We start from the raw sequence: 20,885 nt of genomic DNA, 5'->3' as shown, positions 1-20,885 counted from the left end.
TACTGGAGGCCTCTCTCTGAGATGCTGACCTCTTTCTGACCTCCCAATAACCTTTTGTGTTTACCATTGTATTCATATTATATTCTCACTCCCCATTTTTCTTCTCTCCCTCCGGTGCCCCTAAAGACTTATACACTATTTGGTTTAGGAGCTTAACCTTCTTTGTGCCTTGAATTTGTTAAAACGATGGTGTCTCAATAAATACTTTGCTGAATGAAACGTTAATAGATAAAAGAAAAAGAATAAATATCCAAAGTTTCCTACTCCTTTATTGGTTCACAAACTTCGTGAAGTTAATCTTTACCAATTACAAGGCATCACAAGCTCTATGGAGGAACTCACTTTTGTTCTAACCAAAGACACGACTCTTCAAAGACACAAATGACATTAAATGTTTTGTAAATGAACCCACTGGAGTGCAAGAAGGAATATTATATTGGAAAACATTAAACAACCTGAAACAAAAGCAGATCATTTCCCAACCACAAATTGTAAATTAAAGAAACAAAATTTTCAGCCAATATTAAGTAAATGCTGCTAACATGTCAAAGGGAGGAGACGGTCAAATCAAAGGGAGCAAGACTGTGGAGTGAAGACAAATGGTAAAAGAAAGCACATTAGCCAAGAGCCTAAAATGCCAGGAAGCCCATTCGGACAAAGGGAGAAAATAAAACAAATTCAAGAGTTGTACAAATGTCTGATTTCTATAGGATTGCTCCATTATTTTTGCTTGTTTTTCTTCCTAAGCCGATCTTAGAGACTTTTCATTTCCAGGGAGAGGCTCCGGCTGTCATTTTATCATGGTATGTGTTTGTTCACATGTCACACAGGCGATGAATTATGAAGAAAGGAGAGCCTTGTAGGAGGCAACGGCAGGCTGGGCATACTTTTAAAGAACAAGTGGGGGCCGGCTAGAAAAAGGACTTGAAAGCTAGATTCTTTGCAATGTACACCCCAAAAGAAATGCTGAAATTCCTTCATCTTGTTTGCTATGTTTCTTCAAATCTTACCACTTCAAACTCTGTCTCAGTTTCCCCCAGCTTCCAGTTTCCCCAGAGTCTAGCTGTTTTGGCTATTCCTCTTGGCCTCCCTGAGAGCTTTGGAATCAGTTGATTTAATTGTCCATATTATTGCATTATAGTTATCTATCATTGTGTTTTTGTGTGTAGACATTGTCTCTGTAATTGCATTATTCTCTCTACCACGAAGAGTTCCTAACTTTGAAAGAGTACTCCTGGCAGTTATTAGAACAATGTGCAATGTATATAGTAAGCATTTATTCAATGTTAAAAATCAATTGGATTAAGTTAAACAAATGACATTTCATGAGAAAGATTATTTTCCTCTTTTGAAATTATTAATACAAACAAAAATCAATATACTACCATCTTTATCCTCTCTTTATATAGCAAATACTGTTTATTCTTCTGCTTTTGCAGAGGATACCTATTTTCTATCACACCACTGTTTCTCAAACATGAATATACATCAAATGCCTGAGAATTAAAAAAAGAATACCACTCTTCCTAGTTTAAACTCAGGTAGAAGACACAGAGTCTTTAAAAAGGCAAAATCCCAGGGCTTGAGGGATGGAGCAATGGGTAAAACTACTTGCCACACAAACATGAGAAACAGAGTGTGAACAGTTTTTGATGAAACAGCCACACTCATGGTTCAAACATCTGCAATCAGAGCATGGCTCTCATGCAATAGGAAGCAGAACCAGGGCCTGCATGGCTATCATGCATTAGGAAGCAGAGACAGGAGAATCCCTGGCACCATGCAGGCAAGCTAAACTGGTGTATATGACAGAAAAACAGCAAATAGATTCTGTCTTAACCAAGATGGAAGGTGAAGACACGCATCTGAAGTTGTCCTCTGACCTTTCCACATGCACTGTGGCATGGACACACGCATTCACAAACCTGAATGTGAATGTAAACACACACACAAACACACACATCCTAAGTGTTTCTACTGTGTAGACATGGTGGAAAATCTACAACATCATTGATGAGCTAGTTAATCAACAGCATTCACTGAATACCAGGGCTAATCTCTTCAAGTTCACCATGGTAACTGCTGCTGTGGGCTTCTACTTGGTGATTGCCTGAAATGTACCAATTTAAGTATGAGTGTTCAGGCTTTTCAAATATCCAGATACCCCTTTCTTTAGTTTATTAGTACATTTCTTCTAAATGTATAGTAAACAGCATAAATATTTTAAAGATTATTCATTTATTTTAAATTATGTGCATGCACGTATCTATATGTGGGGGTTATGTGCACATGGATGCAGTTGCCCATGGAGGTCAGAAGGGGATGTTGGATCCCCTAGTTGGGGTTACAGGTACACTGTCCTACAGGTCCTGGGGGGTAGGCTCTTCTGTAAGAGTAGTATGCATTCTCAGCTACTGAGCTATCTCTCCAGCCCCAAGTATAAATATTTTAAAACTATAGAGTAAAATAGAGGAATGCAAATCCAAGAAGCTTAGAGAGTTTAGTGAGAACAGTTTTAATTGATTCTATACTTAAGGAGCAAGGGATGGAAGAGAACCAAATCACTTTGCCAGAAAAAAATTCAAACCATGTTCATCTGAAACCCACCCTGCTTTTAATATCTAGACTATTTAATTATTGACAAAGAGAGTTTTCAATTGTTTGTTTCACTATGTTATTTTAAGTTACTCGCTGAGCTCCCACTACATAGCAGACACTCCACAAAGCTCTTTACACATAACCCTGTTTATTTCACATGCTGTTCGAGCTACACAGTGTTGTAGGTCTTGATTTATATCCAAGGAAACTGAGGTAGAGATGAGGAGAAACCTCACCAAGGTCCCCAGTTCCTGCAAAATTAAGACAGGAACGAAACCTGAATCTGTCCAGCTCTAGAGTTGTTGACCCTGCACTAGGCTCTAAAGAGTAACTTCCACCACCTGGTGTTGCTGACAACAAAACGGAATGAACTGCTCAACCCGAAATCCAAGGGTGACGGAAAAGAAATAAATTGCTGGGGTTTTCCTTTTCATTTAAGTTCAACTGTAAGTCATTCATGAATTTATGTCTACTGTAATTGTGTTTGTAACTTTCCACAAGAATGTGTTTTGGATGATCTTGTAGAATTTCAAAGAAAATTTACAGGACTATCCTCCCCACCCCCCAACACCACCAGTGTTAAATAAGGAAGTGGAGCAGCAGTGTGGCTGTAATGCATGGTTTGTTTATGTGAAAATTATAGAATGTATTAATGCAACTGTTTTCATGTTCAAATCAATGACAGTTCAACTACTGGTTCTTGAACATCTGGTGTTGTTGCTGGCTCTGCACACACGTGGTATTAGCTCCCTCCAGCCATGTGCTTTCCTCACCGTAGCCAGATCTCCAGGTCATTTTCCAGGAACTTCTCCAAGATGCTCAAGTATCTTTTCCCTTGGATAACTCTTCCACTTCTCTCCCCATGGGCTTAAACACATTTTCCTTTGTGCCCCTTTCTTCATTTGTTCCTTAGCAACTGTTTTGGAAGGTCTCATAGAAGTTTCTTTCTCATGTATCTTACTGATGAGGTAGGAAGCCTCCTCCATAAGTTCAGTCATGGATTAGATAAGGGTCTGTCCAAGGTTCAAGAACGGTCCCCAGCCTGTGCCACTTTGGGGACATGATAGGGCCTTTAGGAGGTGGAACACAATGGGAGGAAATTAGGTTATCATATGTGCGTCCTTGAGATCTTGGCCTCTTTGTTCTCTTGCTGTTTTTAGCCATCATGGATGAAAGTCTCCTCTATCGCATGCTCCCACAGTGAGGCCCAACAGCAGTGACCATCAGGCTATGGACTGAAATAGTGAGCTAAAATAAACTTCTTGTCTCTTCAAACTGTTTTGTGCCAGTATTTGTTAAATAGAAGTTTGTTCATGACCCTTATATACCTAGCCAATAGTATCTACTTGATAAAAGACTGTTAAAATGTTGAACGTATTATGATACAGACAGGTTAGAATTTACATGAGACTTTATTGTGGAAATTGAAGAGCATTCAAACTGACAGGGTTAGATTTCTCCTCCATTTGTAAGTTTTCCTCATAGAAACAAATCTTCAAGTGAAGTATTGGTGTCATTAATAGTGGTATATTAATAAATATGTATAAAACTTTATAAAAGTCAAGGCTTCTTCCCAAACAATTATTTATGGATATGGGAATGTATAAATGTAAGACTTTGTATCATATGGTCAGTTTATCATTTGAAAAGTTGACTTATGTAGTATTAAGTTGCACTATATTGAGTCATCTCTATAACACCACGTGCCCTAAAATGTTAGACTGCCTCGTCTTGATATTCATCTGTGAAGTTTCGTGACTGAATTAACTGCTTTGCGAAGAAATCCTTACATGTGTGGTGTGGTGTTAGTTTGTTATATGGGAAATGGCATCTGAATCCAGTCTTATTCTTCAAAGCTTTTCTTTGAAACAGATGTGTTCTCTTCTACAGAGGAGAGAGATTTGGGGCAACGCCTTTGGCTGCCCTGGCTCGGCCCCCATCTGCCATCTTCAACGTCATGCAGCACAACCATATAGTGTGGTGGCTTTGTTGTTGTCATGGAAGTCTCAACAGTGCTAGCTGCATTCCTTTTCTTTGAAATAACAAAGCTTAAAAACAGTTATTAGACTGGGAGTTTAACTCAGTGGTTGAATGCTTGTTTAGCATGGGAGAATGCGTGGTTTAAGGTGCACTTCTAAAAAAGGAGGTAGACTAATGAATACTATATAACTTGAAGCCAAATAGGTTACTCTCTTTTAGTATTTCTCAGTCTAATAATACCCTCATGGAAATTAATTTTATATCCTAAAATCTTTGTAGTTTTCTCAAATTATGTTTTTTTTAACTTGTCTATATATAGCCTGTAGCCTGTAAATTTACATTGTCCAGATAGAGGTGTGAAAAGTAACCTATCACCTACATCTATGGGCCTGAGTTATATGTGATCATATTTCTGAAAGTCTGAGTTATATGTGATCGTATGACTTTATACTTTAAGAAGCCGTGCAAAAAATAAGAAACAGTTAGTTTTTACAGTGACTCAGATGACTCAGAATAAGTGTAGTCTTGTAAAACTTTATTTGGTATGATTAGTTATGCTTGCTTACTCATGGTGGTTGATTCTCTCTGTAGGGTTAGTTTCAGTTTGGATTCAAGGACCACACCTGGTTTTTCTAACTCTGTTAGGAGGAACTGGAGAATGCCATGAACACTATCCAACCTTCTTGTTCTTTCCAATCATGAGGCTTTTTTTTTTTTACTTTGTTGTGATATTTAGAGTACATGGTAATTGTGAACTGCATTTGTTCTGGAAGTTTCCAGAAATGTCAGGAATTTTTACCGATTGTTTGCTGGGCGATCAATAGGTACGAAATTGGAAATTCTCACAAACAAGTGGGAAATGATACATTCACCACTTCCATTCTAGAAAACGTGTGAGCTCTGCCATTCTTGAAGATAAATGACCCATTTCATGTCTGTGAAAATGTCCATGGCTACTTTACTGTGTCCTGCGCCTCTTGCTCCATTTCTTTATGTTTGCAGGCTCCTCTGTGTGAAAAAGAAGCTCATATTTTAACCTGCCCCATGAACTGTTGATTATTTCTGAAACATTTTCCACATTGCTTACTTAATGGGGGTAGAAAGAGGGAGATATTTTCCTGGGAAGTTATTACATTAGTTTCTTACAAGTATAAATGCAATTTTGAGCATTTTATGGGTCATCTCCACATCTGGCCCATCATAATTTTGAGTTATCTGTGTAAAATTAAAACATAAATTAATATTTTCTCTAAGTGTATTAACTCTTTACACTGTTATGTTTGAACCACAGATACAAGAGAGGCAGAAATAAGAACAGTTGTCTCTTCCTGTGGTACTTCAAGATTTATTTGTCCGTATTTTCTGCTCTGCAGTGTACATGGAATTCTAAGATAAATAGTTGATAAATGTTCACAATTCATTACGATGTAAATATGTGGAGTGCGGAGTTTGGAGACCAGTAAGTACCATGAACTTGCAACTTGTTTGTTGATGTGGGATTCCCCTCTGTATGCTATGAATATGTTTTATTGCCATTGGTTAATAAAGAAACTGCTTCTTCCAATGACTTAACAGTATATAGGCAGGCTGGAAAAGATATATAGAGAGAATAGGCAGAGTCAGAGAGAAGCCATGTAGCTACCACAGGAGATAGATGCTGGATGCTGGACAGAACCTTACCTGTAGGCCACAACCACATGGTAATACACAGATTAATAGAAATGGGTTAATTTAAGATATAAGAGCTAGTCAATAAGAAGTGCGAGATAATAGGCCAAGCAATATTGTAATTAATAGTTTCTGTGTGGTTATTTTGGGTCTGGGTGGTTGGGAAATGAATGAGTAGCCTCTGCCTACAAATTTGTGTGCCAACATGTGGCTGAATATAGCCACATAAAACCTGAGAGAACTTAAAAAAATCTAAACACAAAAAACAGAGTTTGGTGCAGCATCTTGGTAGCTATATTTTTTTTGGTGGGGTGTCTAAGGATATGCTGCTTTGGAAAAGAGGTTCTGCTTTTATTTCCACAGAAGATGAGAACCTGTGGATTCCTTCTAGACTAATATGGTCTGATGGACTAAGACTCCCTGAAAAGTCTCTGTGAACCCTAAAAAATACTTCTCCCTAAAAAAACAGCAGGAAGTAGTTTGGAGAGAACTGTGCCCAAATTCTATAAATGATTATTTATAAATGTTTGTTTACATTTAAAGGGAGAATATGATATAGAGATGAATACTTTGCACTGGTATGGATCTTGATCTATTGACACAAATTTAAGGTCAATTTTCTTATATGTATATTTCTGCTCTTAATTAAGGTTGCCCAAAGTTCATCGGTAAAGTAGGGACACCCATCTTCAACCTACAGGCCCATAGTATCTGGCAGACTTTTCCATAAAGCAGAAAATTTCAAAGACAGTTTTACCTACATTGGCAGTTTGTCAGTCACTTTTTTTCTGTATCCTGCAGAATGTCTGACAGTCTCTCTTATTAAGGAGGAACCCTGAAGTACTGCCTCACCTTTAGGCAAGTTCTGCAGTCATTTTTTTGTGGGTCCTGCATGTCCTGTTTATACAGCATGCATCAAACAGTCTAGGCAAGAGTGACTGACAAACTGCTAATATAGGTGGAAATATCTCTGAAATTTCTTACTTCAAAGAAAAGTTTGCTGGATACTATGGGCCTGTAGATTGAAGATGGGTGTCCCTATGTTACAGAAGAACTTTGGGCAACTATCCAGGCAGTGAGATGTCTCTGCCAATTCTAGAGTTTTGGAAGTTGCATACAATGCACTTCTTATTTACTTAAATAATATTACTTTCTTCTGGAGTCTTTGGTGGAGTTGAAGAATAGATATCTATAATTATAGTTTTCCTTAGTTATGATAAAAATAAAGTAGATATAAATATTGTAACTGCAATTCTTGCTTGATACCTGTTTTGTATATCTAATTTTACTATGTTAAAGTTAAAACCTTCCTTTTTATTTAGACAGAGATGTGGAGGTGATGTGGGATTCCCCTCTGTATGCTATGGATATGTTTTATTGCCATTTGTTAATAAAGAAGCTGTTTTCAATGAATGACTTAACAGATATAACCAGGCTGGAAAAGATATATTGAGAGACTAGGCAGAGTAAGAGAGAAGTCATGTAGCTTCCACAGGAGACAGATGTCAGATGCCAGAGGGAACCTTACCGGTAGGTCACAACCACATGGTAATACACAGATTAATAGAATTGGGTTAATTTAAGATATGAGAGCTAGCCAATAAGAAGCGTGAGCTAATCGACCAAGCAGTATTGTAATTAATACAGTTTCTGTGTGGTTATTTTGGGTCTGGGCAGCCAGGAAACAAAAGAGAATCCTCTGCCTGCAGTTTGTTATTATTATGGATTTGTTTTTCAACTTAACCACAACAAAAAGAAACTTGTATAATAATACATGTTAATACATGATAATTATCAATAATAAGGATAATGATAATAATATTGATAATGATGATAATAATGACAATTATAATAATAAACTTTTAGTGCTGCTGTTTATTAACACTAAAAGTCTACAACAACTGGTTTATTGGTTGAGGGCTGGGATTCACTCAAGAACTTGCACATAGGAACAAGGTTGATCCTTAGAGATGAATTACAAACTCAATATGATAGGTTGAAAAGTACAGTTAATCAAGTACTCAAGTAGTTTGAGACCTGTCATACATGTGTATTCCCTAAAGTTAATATGCTGACTTAGCATATTCTTAGGACAAAAGTCAGTGGATAAAAATTACATTTCTAGATGTTAGAAATGTAGACAGAAATTTCTGTCCTGCCTGGTCCTGTTATTGTTCAGTCCCAAAGAAACATACAGAGGTGCCATTTATAAACAGAGACTGTGTTTTATTTTCCCCCGGCCACCCAGACCCAAATAATCACACAGAAACTGTATTAATTACAACACTGTTTGGCTGATGGCTCGGGCTATTTCTAGCTAGCGCTTACATCTTAAATTAACCCATTCCTATTAGTCTGTGTATTGTCACATGGCTGGGGCACTACTTAATTTTCTACATGTCTTGTTTCCTCCACAACTAGCTGGTGTCTCCTTGATTCCGCCTACTTTTTTTATATATCCCTCTTTGTATTTCCTACCTTCTTTACTCTGATAAGCCATTGGCTGAAGCAGCTTTATTCATCAGTCAATAAAAGCAACACATGTACAGAAGGACATCCCACATCATAGGAATAATTAAAAGAATTTTTTTCCAACTGATGATTTAAATAGAAAATTTCATTCAGCTCGGATGTTTTCTCTCCAAGTGTAAGGAGAAGCAGCAGGAGGATGATGCTCTGGAAACCACAATATTGAGCTTACTCTTGTCTTTTCCCACCTGTTTTTCCTTATTCCCCCGCCTCCTCTCTCTCTTAACAGGGCATTCGCTGTAGCCCAGGATGCCCTTGTACTTGAAATTCTTCTGCCTCAACCTACCCAATACTGGGAGTGTAGACCTGTGCCACTCTACCAGGGAGGTCTCTGTGTTCTTGAGCTGTTGGCCCCATGATGTGATGCACTGTCATGTAAGACACATGGTGTAGGAGGAGGCTGCTTATTCGTCCTTGCTGCCCAGAGCCAAAATAACCACACAGAAACTATATTAATTAAAATACTGCTTGGCCCATTAGCTCTAGCTTCTTATTGGCTAACTCTTATATTTATTTAACCCATTTCTGTTAATCTGTATATTGCCATGTGACACTGGCTTACTGGCAAAGATTTGGCATGTCTGACTTTGGCGGCTCCATGCCATCTCTTTACTCCATCCTTCCTTTCAGCATTCAGTTCCACCTTTTCACCTACCTAAGTTCTGCCCTATTGACAGGCCAAGGCGGTTTCTTTATTCGTTAACCAAGAGAAGCAACACACAGACAGAAGGACCTCCTGCACCAACATGGTTTAAGGAAATGATGCTTTTATGTAGAGACAGTCACTAAACAAATAGAATTATATTATTGATCTTGGCTGTGACTATTTCTTTTGTAGAAATATGCCTAGGAGTGGTATACTCACTATTGACAATTATTCAAAATTGAATTTGAATAATTATTCAAAACACTGAATTTGTGTTTCCCAGTGAGAAAAATGAAACAGCATGTGTCTTTTTTTAATATGATGGTATCATTAAATCCTGAGTGTCCCCAGGAATAAAAAGAGACACACACATGTCTACAAGGATGGAGAAAGATATTTTGTAGAAAAGAACTTTTCTATTACAGTGTTAAATGAAACAGCTATAAGTACAACATCTAATGGCAGACTTACGGATCAGTGTTGATGAGGTCTCCAGGAGCTCTCGAAATTCCTGGACATGTGGTTTTGATGCTCCTGATTTTGTCATTGAGAAGCAGGCAACCAGTGGTTTGCTGTTTCTTCCAGGTCGTCTGCCCTACTCTAGTTCACAGTGGGTACATGTTTCCACATTTCCTTCAGTAGTTCAGAGGAAGCATTTTCTTCTTGACTGATAGATAAAAGGAGCTTGCCTAGGGCTGCCCTGCTTCTGGATGTAGAAAGAAATGAGACAACTAATTCACCTTTTTTAAAAAAGGTTTATTTATTTATTGTGTACACAACATTCTGCCTCCATGTATGCCCACACGCCAGAAGAGGGCTCCAGATCTCATTACAGATGGTTTTGAGCCACCATGTGGTTGCTGGGAAATGAACTCATGACCTCTGGAAGAGCAGCTAGTACTCTTAACCACTGAGCCATCTCTCCAGACCCCTAATTCACCTTTTGTGTTTCTTTATTGATGATGTGTGAGAAGAATGTTCGAGAACACTCAGAGGGCAAACATTGCAGGTCACATTAACTATGTCCTGTTCCCTATTTAATTAACATTGGATAGATTTTTTTAAAGAACTTCTGTATATGTTAATTAACAGTACATACCGACTTATTGTACCTTCTTCATGACTTTGAGGAAGAGATGCATATCTGCTTTTTGAAACCTCGGAGAAAGGATCCGAGGTTGAGAGTAAGTTCTACCAGAGACTGCTTTCATGGCTTCAGTTTTATCTTCAAGTAAATATTCTTCTAAGATTCGTTGTTTTCATTCCTTAGAGAGATAAACTGATGAAACAGAGAGACTATTTCTTTAAGGCTATACTTTCCCATGTAGTCAGGAATATCTTAAGGTTTGTAATACCATGCCCCTTCAGTATTTAGGGATGATATACTTGAAATGTTGAGTGCTAGTAATGTTTGGAATTAGATATTAGCAGCGCTCAGCACATGATGGATGAGAGACTACTTCTACATGACTGTGTGAGCACCAAATCATCCCTGAGGAGGCAGGAAACCTGCAGAGTGCAAAAGTAGCAAGCCACCTCTTCAGTGATATTGCCTACTGATGAATGACAAGGAGGAAGGTTATTTACAGGAATTCTTCAGGGTTACACAGTTTAAGGGACTGAGAACTGTGGCCACACTGATCTGTGTCAAGTGGATTATACAATGCTGGAATTACGGAATGACCCGCTCACTAGGAATACTTAATGCATTTGTTCTTCTTACTGCACACCTTCCAGCTTGGTTTTCAGTGCAGGTTCATTTGGTTGTCTGTAACAGGCTTTCTTTTGGGCCACCAACCAGCTCTGAGATCATGATATGGAGACTTATTATTAGTAATGAATGCTTGACTTTATCTTATGCTTGTATCACTAGCTCTTATAACTTAATTTAACCTGATTCTCTTCATCTCTGCCTGCCTCAGGGCTTTTTACCTTTCATTCTGTCTGACATATGTTCTACTCTGTGTTTGGCTGGCAGCTTTCTGGCTAGCTGACTATGGGTATCTCCCTCTTCCCCATCCCATTCTCTCTTCCCTCTTTCTCTTTTCTCTCGTGCTTAGATTTTTCCTCCTACTTATTCTCATTGCCCACCAGCCATGCCTATCCATCCTCTGCCTAGATATTGGCCATTCAGCTTTTTTTAAATTAGATCAATCAGCTTCTTTAGGCAGGCAAAGCTACACATCTTTACATCATTAAACAAATGCAGTACATATTTATATCATTGAAAAAACGTAACACATCTTCAGACAAAAACATAATCAGACAGCCAGGCGGTGGTGGTGCACACCTTTAATCCCAGCACTCGGGAGGCAGAGGCAGGTGGATCTCTGTGAGTTCAAGGCCAGCATGGTCTACAAGAGCTAGTTCCAGGACTGGAACCAAAAGCTATGGAGAAACCCTGTCTCGAAAATCAAAACAAAACAAAACAAAACATAATCAGACAAATAGTCCATAACAGTTGCCAGGAAACTTTTTTATTTTTGAGTTAGGCAAGAGCTAGGCCTCATTATTGAAAAAAATTACATCCTAGAGGAGGGATCCCTACGACTCAGGAAGCAAACAACTCACAAGCTCCAGGAAGTTCCTGACCCCAGTTTTACAAGACACATCTCTCCCAAGATTACACAAGCAGTGAGCACTGCTGAAGGGAGAGGGAACTCCCCATCCTGTCCGCCTACTGACATGTGCAAAGTGCTCCAGCATTGAAGTGCTGGGGAGTCATCACCCGTGCTGGAGTGAGATTTTGATGATGCAACTTCCGCTGAATGGTCCATGTTCCCATAAGCAGTCCCACACTCATACCTCTGTAAGTAATCCCAATAAATTTATTTCTTTGACAAATTGTAGTTTAGTAGTTTGTTGCAGTTCCTTAGCTGGAATCTGTAGACAGTTGTTCGCATCTCTGAAAAGGTAATATAAGAGATCTAGATGTTCAGAGTTGAGAAAAATGGGCTCTCTGTTTTTGTTCCTAAGGCCTTATGGTTTGTTTGGATTACCTTGTCTGTATCTAAACCTGTAATCTAGCATACTGGATATTAAGGCAGGAGGGTCATGAATCCGAGGCCTGCATGGGCTGCATAGTGTCATATTGCCTCAAAAGAAAGGAAATCCAGTAATTATTTTTGAGTGAGGTATCTATTATAAAGAAGTCTGTACAAAATTTGAATGGAACAACTAGCTACACGGCACTCAAGAAAGGAAATAATCAAAAAATTCTCCAAGAAGGGACAATCTGTCTCTTACAATATGAACAGAGAGAATTTTCCTTGTGGATTTTATGAGAAAGTGTGGCTTGTTGAGAAAACAATGGTAGGTTTTGTGTGATTGGGGGTAAGTTTTGGAAGTGTGTACGGGGAGACATGGAGGAACAAAGAAGGAAAAAAAATGATGGAGAGCTAAAATGAGCCAAGTTGGCTTCAGACACAGAGTAACGTATTTCTTCACCAAGGTTTGGGTTTTATTCTGTGGATGAATAGTAAGGGCTTTCATATGGGGAGATGCAGGGTGCTTCAGAAATCAGTTAATGAACAAAGAGCATTTGGCTTTAACTATAGTCTTTGTTTGTTTTCCAGCTAGTGGATGTATAGATTTCCTGGTTCATTGGTGACCATGGTAACTGTGATGCTATGACTTAGTCAACTTGATGAGGTTTAGAATCAATGTAAGAGACACACCTCTGCCAAGGGCATCTCTGGAGGGATTTTCAAGAGGACTAGCTAAAGAGAAGACCGGGCCTTGATGTGGGCAGCATCTTTAAACAGGTATCCCAGATACAGAGGCCTAAGGAAAAATCACGGTGGCCTGCCTGACTGTCTTCAGTTGGTCTGAGCACGTACATCTGTTGTTCTTGCTGTCATCCTCCACTTATAGCCAGTCTGGCTTCTTGGCTCTCTAACATGAACTGAATAACCATTACTCTGCTGGGATTCTAGCTATTCAGCACCAGATCCAGACTTGAGCCATCTTTCCAACTTCATGGACTGAGCAGTGATCTAGCTGTCTGTCTTTCTAGGTGCAGATGGATATTGCTATACTATCCTCTCACTTAAGTCAATTTCATGAACTCTGTTTTATAATTTATAAAAATTCCATGGGTTCTGTCCCTCTAGAGGACTCTGATTTAAAAAGAAACGAACCTGAATTATCAGTGTAACTTGGTCATGTTCTCGTTTGCCATTTAATCGGTTGTAAATTTTGTCAGTTCCCTTCTCCCCACCCCCACCCCAGGTTTAATAGGCTATGGGTATCTCCAGAGCTCTTGGTTTTCTGGATGTGTGCAATGGAAACCCCTTCTGGGGCTCATAGGGCATCTTCTGCAACGTGTCTTTTTTCCTAAAGCACCGTGGCAGGAGCTCTCAGTCAGGAGCATTCTGAGGCTCGATTCCTGGTCGTGCCTCCCTGATCCGAGCAGTCCAAATCCATCCCCTTTCAGTCTCTTTCTCAGGGAAATCAGGTGCCATGCGCTGGGAGTGTGAGGAAATTGTGGCTCATGGAGCCTTGTCTGTATCGATATTTAACCTCTATAACGGGAGGATGACTTCATAACATGTGTCTGAATTATGCAGCCGACAATCCTGTGGGCATGATGGGTTGCTGTAACCATTCACTGAAGAATGAATTCCCAGTTATTTCTCTTATAAACTTTTGAGTTCAATCAGAAATATATTGTGCTCACATTTGGTACGATTGGCATAAATCGGTCTCAATGGATTCAGCTTTGTTGGAAACATTATTAAAGCAAGTGGAAATTTATATCAGGGAAGTGAAAGCTTGAAAGTAGAGAGGAGAATTCAAGGCATGAGTCAGAGCTGCAGACATAAACAGGGATTTATAACCACAGTCAATGGCTGCAATCATTTGTAATTGTAGGAAGCAATGGTTACACCAGACTGTTCCAGATTGCCAGGCTTTCCTCTCAAATTCCATTTGATATTTGTGTATCAAAGTTTGATATTAATCCATGATATTAAAGATAACTAGATCAAGGAATGAGAGGGTATGCATTTTTCCTATATAACTTAATGGTGGAATGCATGAAATAGAGGAATATTGTGAAATTATTTCCAGGGAAGAAGGTAGTTCTCTTTTGGCTTCTCATAGAATAATTTGAATAGAAAATGTCAGAGCTGCTACAATGACTCAGTGGTAAAGACACTTGTTGGCAACCTGAGTTTGGTCCTTAGAACCTTTATAAGGCTACAGGGAGAGAATAGAAGCCACAAGATTGCTGATTTCCTGTGTTAGGCAGGTTTCTCCAGGAGAACAGAACTGATAGAATGAATCTCTCTACATATAAAGGGGATTTACTTATTTATTTTTTATTGAGCTATGTATTTTTCTCTGCTTCCCTCCCTTCCTCCCCCATCCTCCCCTTCTGTCCTCTCCCATGATCCCCACACTATCAATTTACTCAGGAGATCTTATCTTTTTCTACTCCCAATAGAGATTAGAATAAAGGGGATTTATTAGAGTGGTTTATGAGCTGTGGTTCAGCTAGCCCCAAAATGGCTGTCTACTGAAGTCCAAGAATCTGGTTCCTGTTCAGTTCATGACACTGAGGTCTCAGCTAGCCTTTAGATAGGCCTGAATTCTGTTAAAGAAGAAGGCTCTAATGCCAGTGAATGAAAGCTATTGCTATCAAGAGTGAGGGCGAGTAGGTAAAAAGAACAAGCTTCCTTCTACCCTGTTCTTTCTAAAGGTTGATACCAGAAGGTGTGGACTACATTTACAGTGACTTTTTTGAAATCTCAAATAATCTATTTAACAAAAAATTTCTTACAAGTGTGCCCAGTAGCTAGGGTTTTTAGTTCATTCCAGATGTAGTTGAATTGAAGAACAAGAACAACCGTATGAATGCCACTGTATGTTCTCTCTCTCTCTCTCTCTCTCTCTCACACACACACACACACACACACACATGCATGATCTATTGCTACTACTGCTACTACAACCACCACTATATAAACTATGTTAGAAAAGCAAAAAATGACTGGACCACTTCGGAAAGTAATCTTGCTGCTGCGTCCTCTCTTATGATCAACATTGTTCTTTTTATGACTGCTAAAAATAAAAAATAGCAAGCAATGCTTCTGTCACAGGACCTACATTCTGTGTCTAGAAGACTGTCTAGTAATACATTGTAATCATTGAAAATAATCAAGTGTATTCCAGAGAATTCATTTTCAAGGTGCCAAGCTGAATTTCACATCATTTTAGATTTCCTATGATGGCTTTGTGAAAAACACACCATGAGTTCCATAGTTCCATCTCATTATTTGATTATCTGCATGAAAAAATATTAATGGTTTCTTACTGGATCATAAATCAATATCTCTTCTTCTTCCTCCTCCTCCTCCTCCTCCTCCTCCTCCTCCTCCTCCTCTCCTCCTCCTCCTCCTCCTCCTTCTCCTCATTCTCCTCCCCCCTCCTCCCCTTCCTCCTCCTTCTCCTCCTCTTTCTCCTCCTCCTTCTCCTCCTCCTTTTTTCTTCTTCTTTTTGGAGACAGGGTCTCAATCTGTAGCACATGCTAGCCTGGAACTCACTGTGTAGTCCATGTTAGCCCCAAACTCATTGCCATCACCTTTCTTAGTCTCTTGTGTACTGTGATTATATTCATGTACCACTGTGCCTGATTAAGAAATAAAAACTTTTCTTAAAATCTTTTTCAATCTTTAAATTTGTTAATTAATTGAAATAAAATCCAATCTTGAACCAAGATTTTATTCATCTTTATGTCGTTTGCCTTAGAGATTTAGTGGTTTATAAAGTTATTTAAGCTCTTTATTTTTGAACTCCTGTGTGCGTTCTTGGGTCAGGGGTAGGGGGTGGGTGTGGCTATAAGTAGAGGAAGAGAAGAAGGGCACTTAAGAATGCCTCTTAGCCTTTTAAAGGAACATCTCCAAATGCTCACTGTTTATTCTTTTGGTAAGTGGTTTTATAAAGTGCTGGGTAGGACAATTTCCCTAAAATTTTCTGTGGACTTTAATGACCAGAGAATTATTCAAAATATCTTCCAGAACGCTGACTGGAAGGGTGTGTGGTCTGGGCTGGAGTTCTCTACTGTTTTTCTGGACAGGTCACATCTCCAGACTCAGCAGGCCACCCTGGCTGAGACGTTCTCTGAACAGCCAGCTCTCTTCCGAGACACCTCCCTGCCCACTAAGTTGGGGCCTTCCGTGTGCCTTTATGCCATGTGCCCACTATGTCCCATTCCCGCTTTCACTGGCCAGGTGCAGGGCTTCCCTCGGACAGGTGTCAGTCCTGCAGTGAACACTGCACACCGATTCTCAGTGGGGTTTGTCGTGTTTGTTTTTAGGGGCCTTTCCTGGTGATTATTTCCCCACGCCCTCTAAGAACTAGTTGTATGTAAGTCATATAGTTTCAGAGACTTTGTCTTATTTTTTAAATTAATTTTAAATTGTGTGTGTGTCTATGCATGTACAGGTATGCGCATGTAAGCGCCGATGTCTGCAGAAGGCAGGGGCTTCAGATCCCCTGTTTCTGGGGCTACAGATGTTTGTGAGTTGCACAGTGGGTGCTGACAATTGAACTTGGGTCCTCTGTAAGAGCAATATACACTCTTAACACTTTTAACCAATAAGCCATCTCTCTAGCTCCAATATTCTTCTCTTTTAGATAAATGGGTGTTTTGGTCACATTATTATAAAGCAAATAAATGAATTATCATCATTTCTGGTTCTTTAAATGTTTTAATAAAAAATTCTATGTATGTTTAAGGTATTTCTTAAGGGACATAAAATTCTAGGTATTCATCATGCATACTATATTGTTTTGAAATATAAATTAAAAAATAAGTTAGCATACAAAGTAGTGGGTTTCATTATAATTTAAAATATTATTTTAAATTATTTTCCCAATTTTTTGAAATTAAAATTTAATTACATCACTTTCTTTCCCTTTTTTGCCTTCCAACTCCTCCCATGTGTCCCTAGTTTATTTCTTTTATTTTTTAAATCATTTTTTTATTTTTTGTGATTATAACGTAATTACATTTTATTCTTTTCCCATCCCTCCAAACCCTGCTCTCTTTCAAATTCATGGCCTCTGTTTTTTTAATTGTTGTTTTACACACACACACACACACACACACACACACACACACACACACGGGTCTCTAAATACCTAAATAAATATATTCAACCTTCTCAGTCTGCACAATGTTATTGTATTTTGCTTTTAGAAATGACCATGTGGTACTATATAACCAATGGGTCTGCTCTTCTCTGGGGAAGACCGTTTTTCCCTTTCTCAGTGTTTCTTTTTTGCCTGTAGTTCTGTGTCTAGGGTTGAGACATCATGAGCTTTTCCCCTTCCACATTTTTTGGTGTCCTCTTTGTTCAGGTTATTTTAGGCAGCCATGCTGGTGAGACTTTAGGGATACAGCTTCAGCAGTCCTTGGGCTTCCCACAGGTCAGGGAACCCTGATTGCTCTTCGAGCAGATGGGGGGGGGGACTTGATCGGGGGAGGGGGAGGGAAATGGGAAGCGGTTGTGGGGACGAGGCAGAAATCCTTAATAAATAAATAAATTTAAAAAAAAAAGAAAAAAAAAGAAATTACCAGGAGACAGTCTCACAGCGAACTCTCTGACCCTCAGGCTCTTCAATCTTTCCATTTCCCTTCTGTGTAGTGATCCCTGAGCCTTAGGTAGAGGAGTTGTGTTGTAAATGTATCATTTCGGACTGTGTTCCAGGACTCTGTGTTTATTAGTTTATCTGTTGCAAAGAGATATTTCTTTGATGGGGGTGAGAACAATCATTTGTGGATAATATTTTCTTGAATATGTTTGAAGGAGGAAAAAAGAAAATAATGCACTCTAAAAATTGTGCCATTTATTTACATCTTTGAAAAAGTGAGTGTAAAAACCAGAGAGGAACATTAGATTTTAGAAAAGTTGATATTACTAAGCATCTATGGAGTTTTTATGTAGTATATGTGCTTGAATGTGTGAACCCAATATAAGGGTATTTTTCCTTGTTGAGAGAGCAATTAAAACGGTTTTTGTGACTAATTTAATATAAAACTATAAGCGCTTTTCTATCTAATAAAAAATCAGGTATTTCTGATAACTTTTTTAAAATGCCAAATATAATTTTGTCAATATTACTTCGTAGTTCACACTGAAACAATTGAGAAAATGCCTTGCAGTCTGAGAGATTTCTAAAAGGAGTTTATTATATATGATTTTTTCATTTTGGAAGAAGGTTTTGCGACAGTTCCAGGATTTCCTCTTGTGATACACAGCGACAGTTGTAGCATGGGGTGTAAGTGATATTGAGACGTCATGCCAGTACCAAGGATCTTGTAATCCTATCTTAAACATCTCTCTTCTAGTGGTGCTACCAGCATAAGGTGGCAAGAGTTCCCTAGTTAAAAGTGACAGATATAATAGACGGAGAGTAAAATATATCATTAAACTTGAGGTAGAGAATCATCCTTCCTTGGCTTAGGAATCACGCTGGATGTGGGCTGTGTTCTTCATGTGAGTACACGCCTCCCTCTTTATTTATGTAGTCTTGTTTTCATCTGAGAACTAGCATTTTGCTGCAACAAAAATGCAAGAATGGTCTCTCTGTGGTCAACGAGAGGCCTGGTCTCTATCCATAAAGAATGATTCCCACTGAGATAGATCCGAGAGGTAGCTAAAGAAAGGCCAGAATTCATTGGCTTCTCTTCTTTGGTAAAAAGCTTCTACTTCGTGTTTTGCAAACATCGTAAAGAGGAGATTAAGTGCTGGCCACTTCACTATGGTCTACATATGTTGGGAGAGTGATGGAGATGCTTGACACGAAGAAAATTTAAAGTACCCTCCTAGATTTTAAGAGTCTGTGGTCTAGAAGCAGAACAGATTTAAGGTCTGCATTATGGGAGGGGCTTCCATGACTAGTGTTTCATAAATGGGGAGGGGAGCTCAGTCAGGCTTAAAGTTTAAGGTGGAGGCAATTCTTGGTGGCAAATCAGGCCAGAGAATTGAAAGTGATGAGGTTAAGGTGTTTGCTGCTAGCTCTAGAATCATAGAAAAGAACCGAAGAAGACATTGTTATTATTTTTTTAACTCCAGGGATTGGAAAGGAAAAGAAGAAAGCTTGTTAAGTTGTTCTTGGGGTTGGAAATAGAGAAGTCATTTTGTGTCTGGTGGACATGGACACCAGCAGCAGCCTGGGAGGTAGTGGGGCACTGCGGTGAGCAGCTGCTGGATGTGGGTCTGGTAGGTTGACCAGCCTGGTAAAGGAGGATGCCAAGGAAGGAATCCTGTTGACTTCTTCCCCATTCTAGAAACTTTGCCAATTAAGAGCACTCGGTATGCCTTCCTTTAAAAGCTAGGTGGCTCCCCTCTCAGGGTCGTTTAAGCCCTGTAGGGTTCTTGGATGATGCAGCGGAAGGTAAGGTGGAGCACCAGGCTGCTGTGGTATTTTTGAGTTGCTTTTGGTTATAATTAATGAAATAAGAGGCAGGAGCATTTCTGCATGATGAGCATTATGAGCATCTCAAACCAATTCCTTTTTATAGATGCTGTTAACCACCATGGCTGTACCTTGCTTTATGGTGTGTGGTCCTGACAAAACTGAAATTTCTACAGCTCTGCACAGCTGTCTCCTACGTAGCCTCCCTTTCTGTTGTTTTTTATCTTAACAATATTATCCTTCTTATTGCATTTAATTTTTAACTTACTATTGGTTTAGATTTTTAACTTTTACTATTTAATTTTTAACTTTACTATGGGTCTTTGTTGTAGGTGATAGAAACTCATCTTGAACAATTCTCTTTGTTGTGATCTCTACTTTCAATCTGAATCCATTGAATGCTGAATATAAACAGTTTTCAGGTGGAAACTAATTTTCCTTGAAGGCATCCCATCCCATTGTTGTTCCAAGTATTATCTTGAATAAAAATCGTCAAATTGTTAAAAAAATCAACAAAGAAAAATTGCTGTGTGTAATTTACTATCTTTATCTAGATCTTTTGGTATTATTTACACTGGGGACAGAAAAGTGGCCAAGCCTTATGAAAACTGTCCTCATGATCCGGCTCAGGCTGGAATCATGGTAGACTAAACGATGAAGCTAGATTTGGGAGGGGAAGATAAAATATTGTGAAAATCATTTCTAAGCGTACCCTTGGGCAAACAAAAAATGTCTTCTGCAGGTAATAACAATGATGTCAAAATTGAGGATGATGTCACACAAAACAGCTCAGCGAAGGTAATCAAATGACGTCTGAGACTACACAGGTGATGCGATTTCATCTGTTATCATGATTGCCGAGTGCATAAAGCCTCAGTGTGTCTGGTCCCATTCTATAGATGAGAAAGCCAATGGGCACAGAGGTTCTGCAGCTTGCCCAAGGACACACAGCTGAGACTCACAGAGATGAAACACGAGGCCTTTCTACCACATCCTCTTCCTAGAGGCTTCGAATCTCAAAATAAATCAGCTCTGCTGC

The sequence above is a fragment of the Microtus oregoni genome, unplaced genomic scaffold, assembly GCF_018167655.1.
Source record: "Microtus oregoni isolate MIOR12 unplaced genomic scaffold, Mior012 000006F_ref0000085, whole genome shotgun sequence".
Taxonomy (NCBI): Eukaryota; Metazoa; Chordata; class Mammalia; order Rodentia; family Cricetidae; genus Microtus; species Microtus oregoni.
This window is presented reverse-complemented; position numbering follows the sequence as displayed.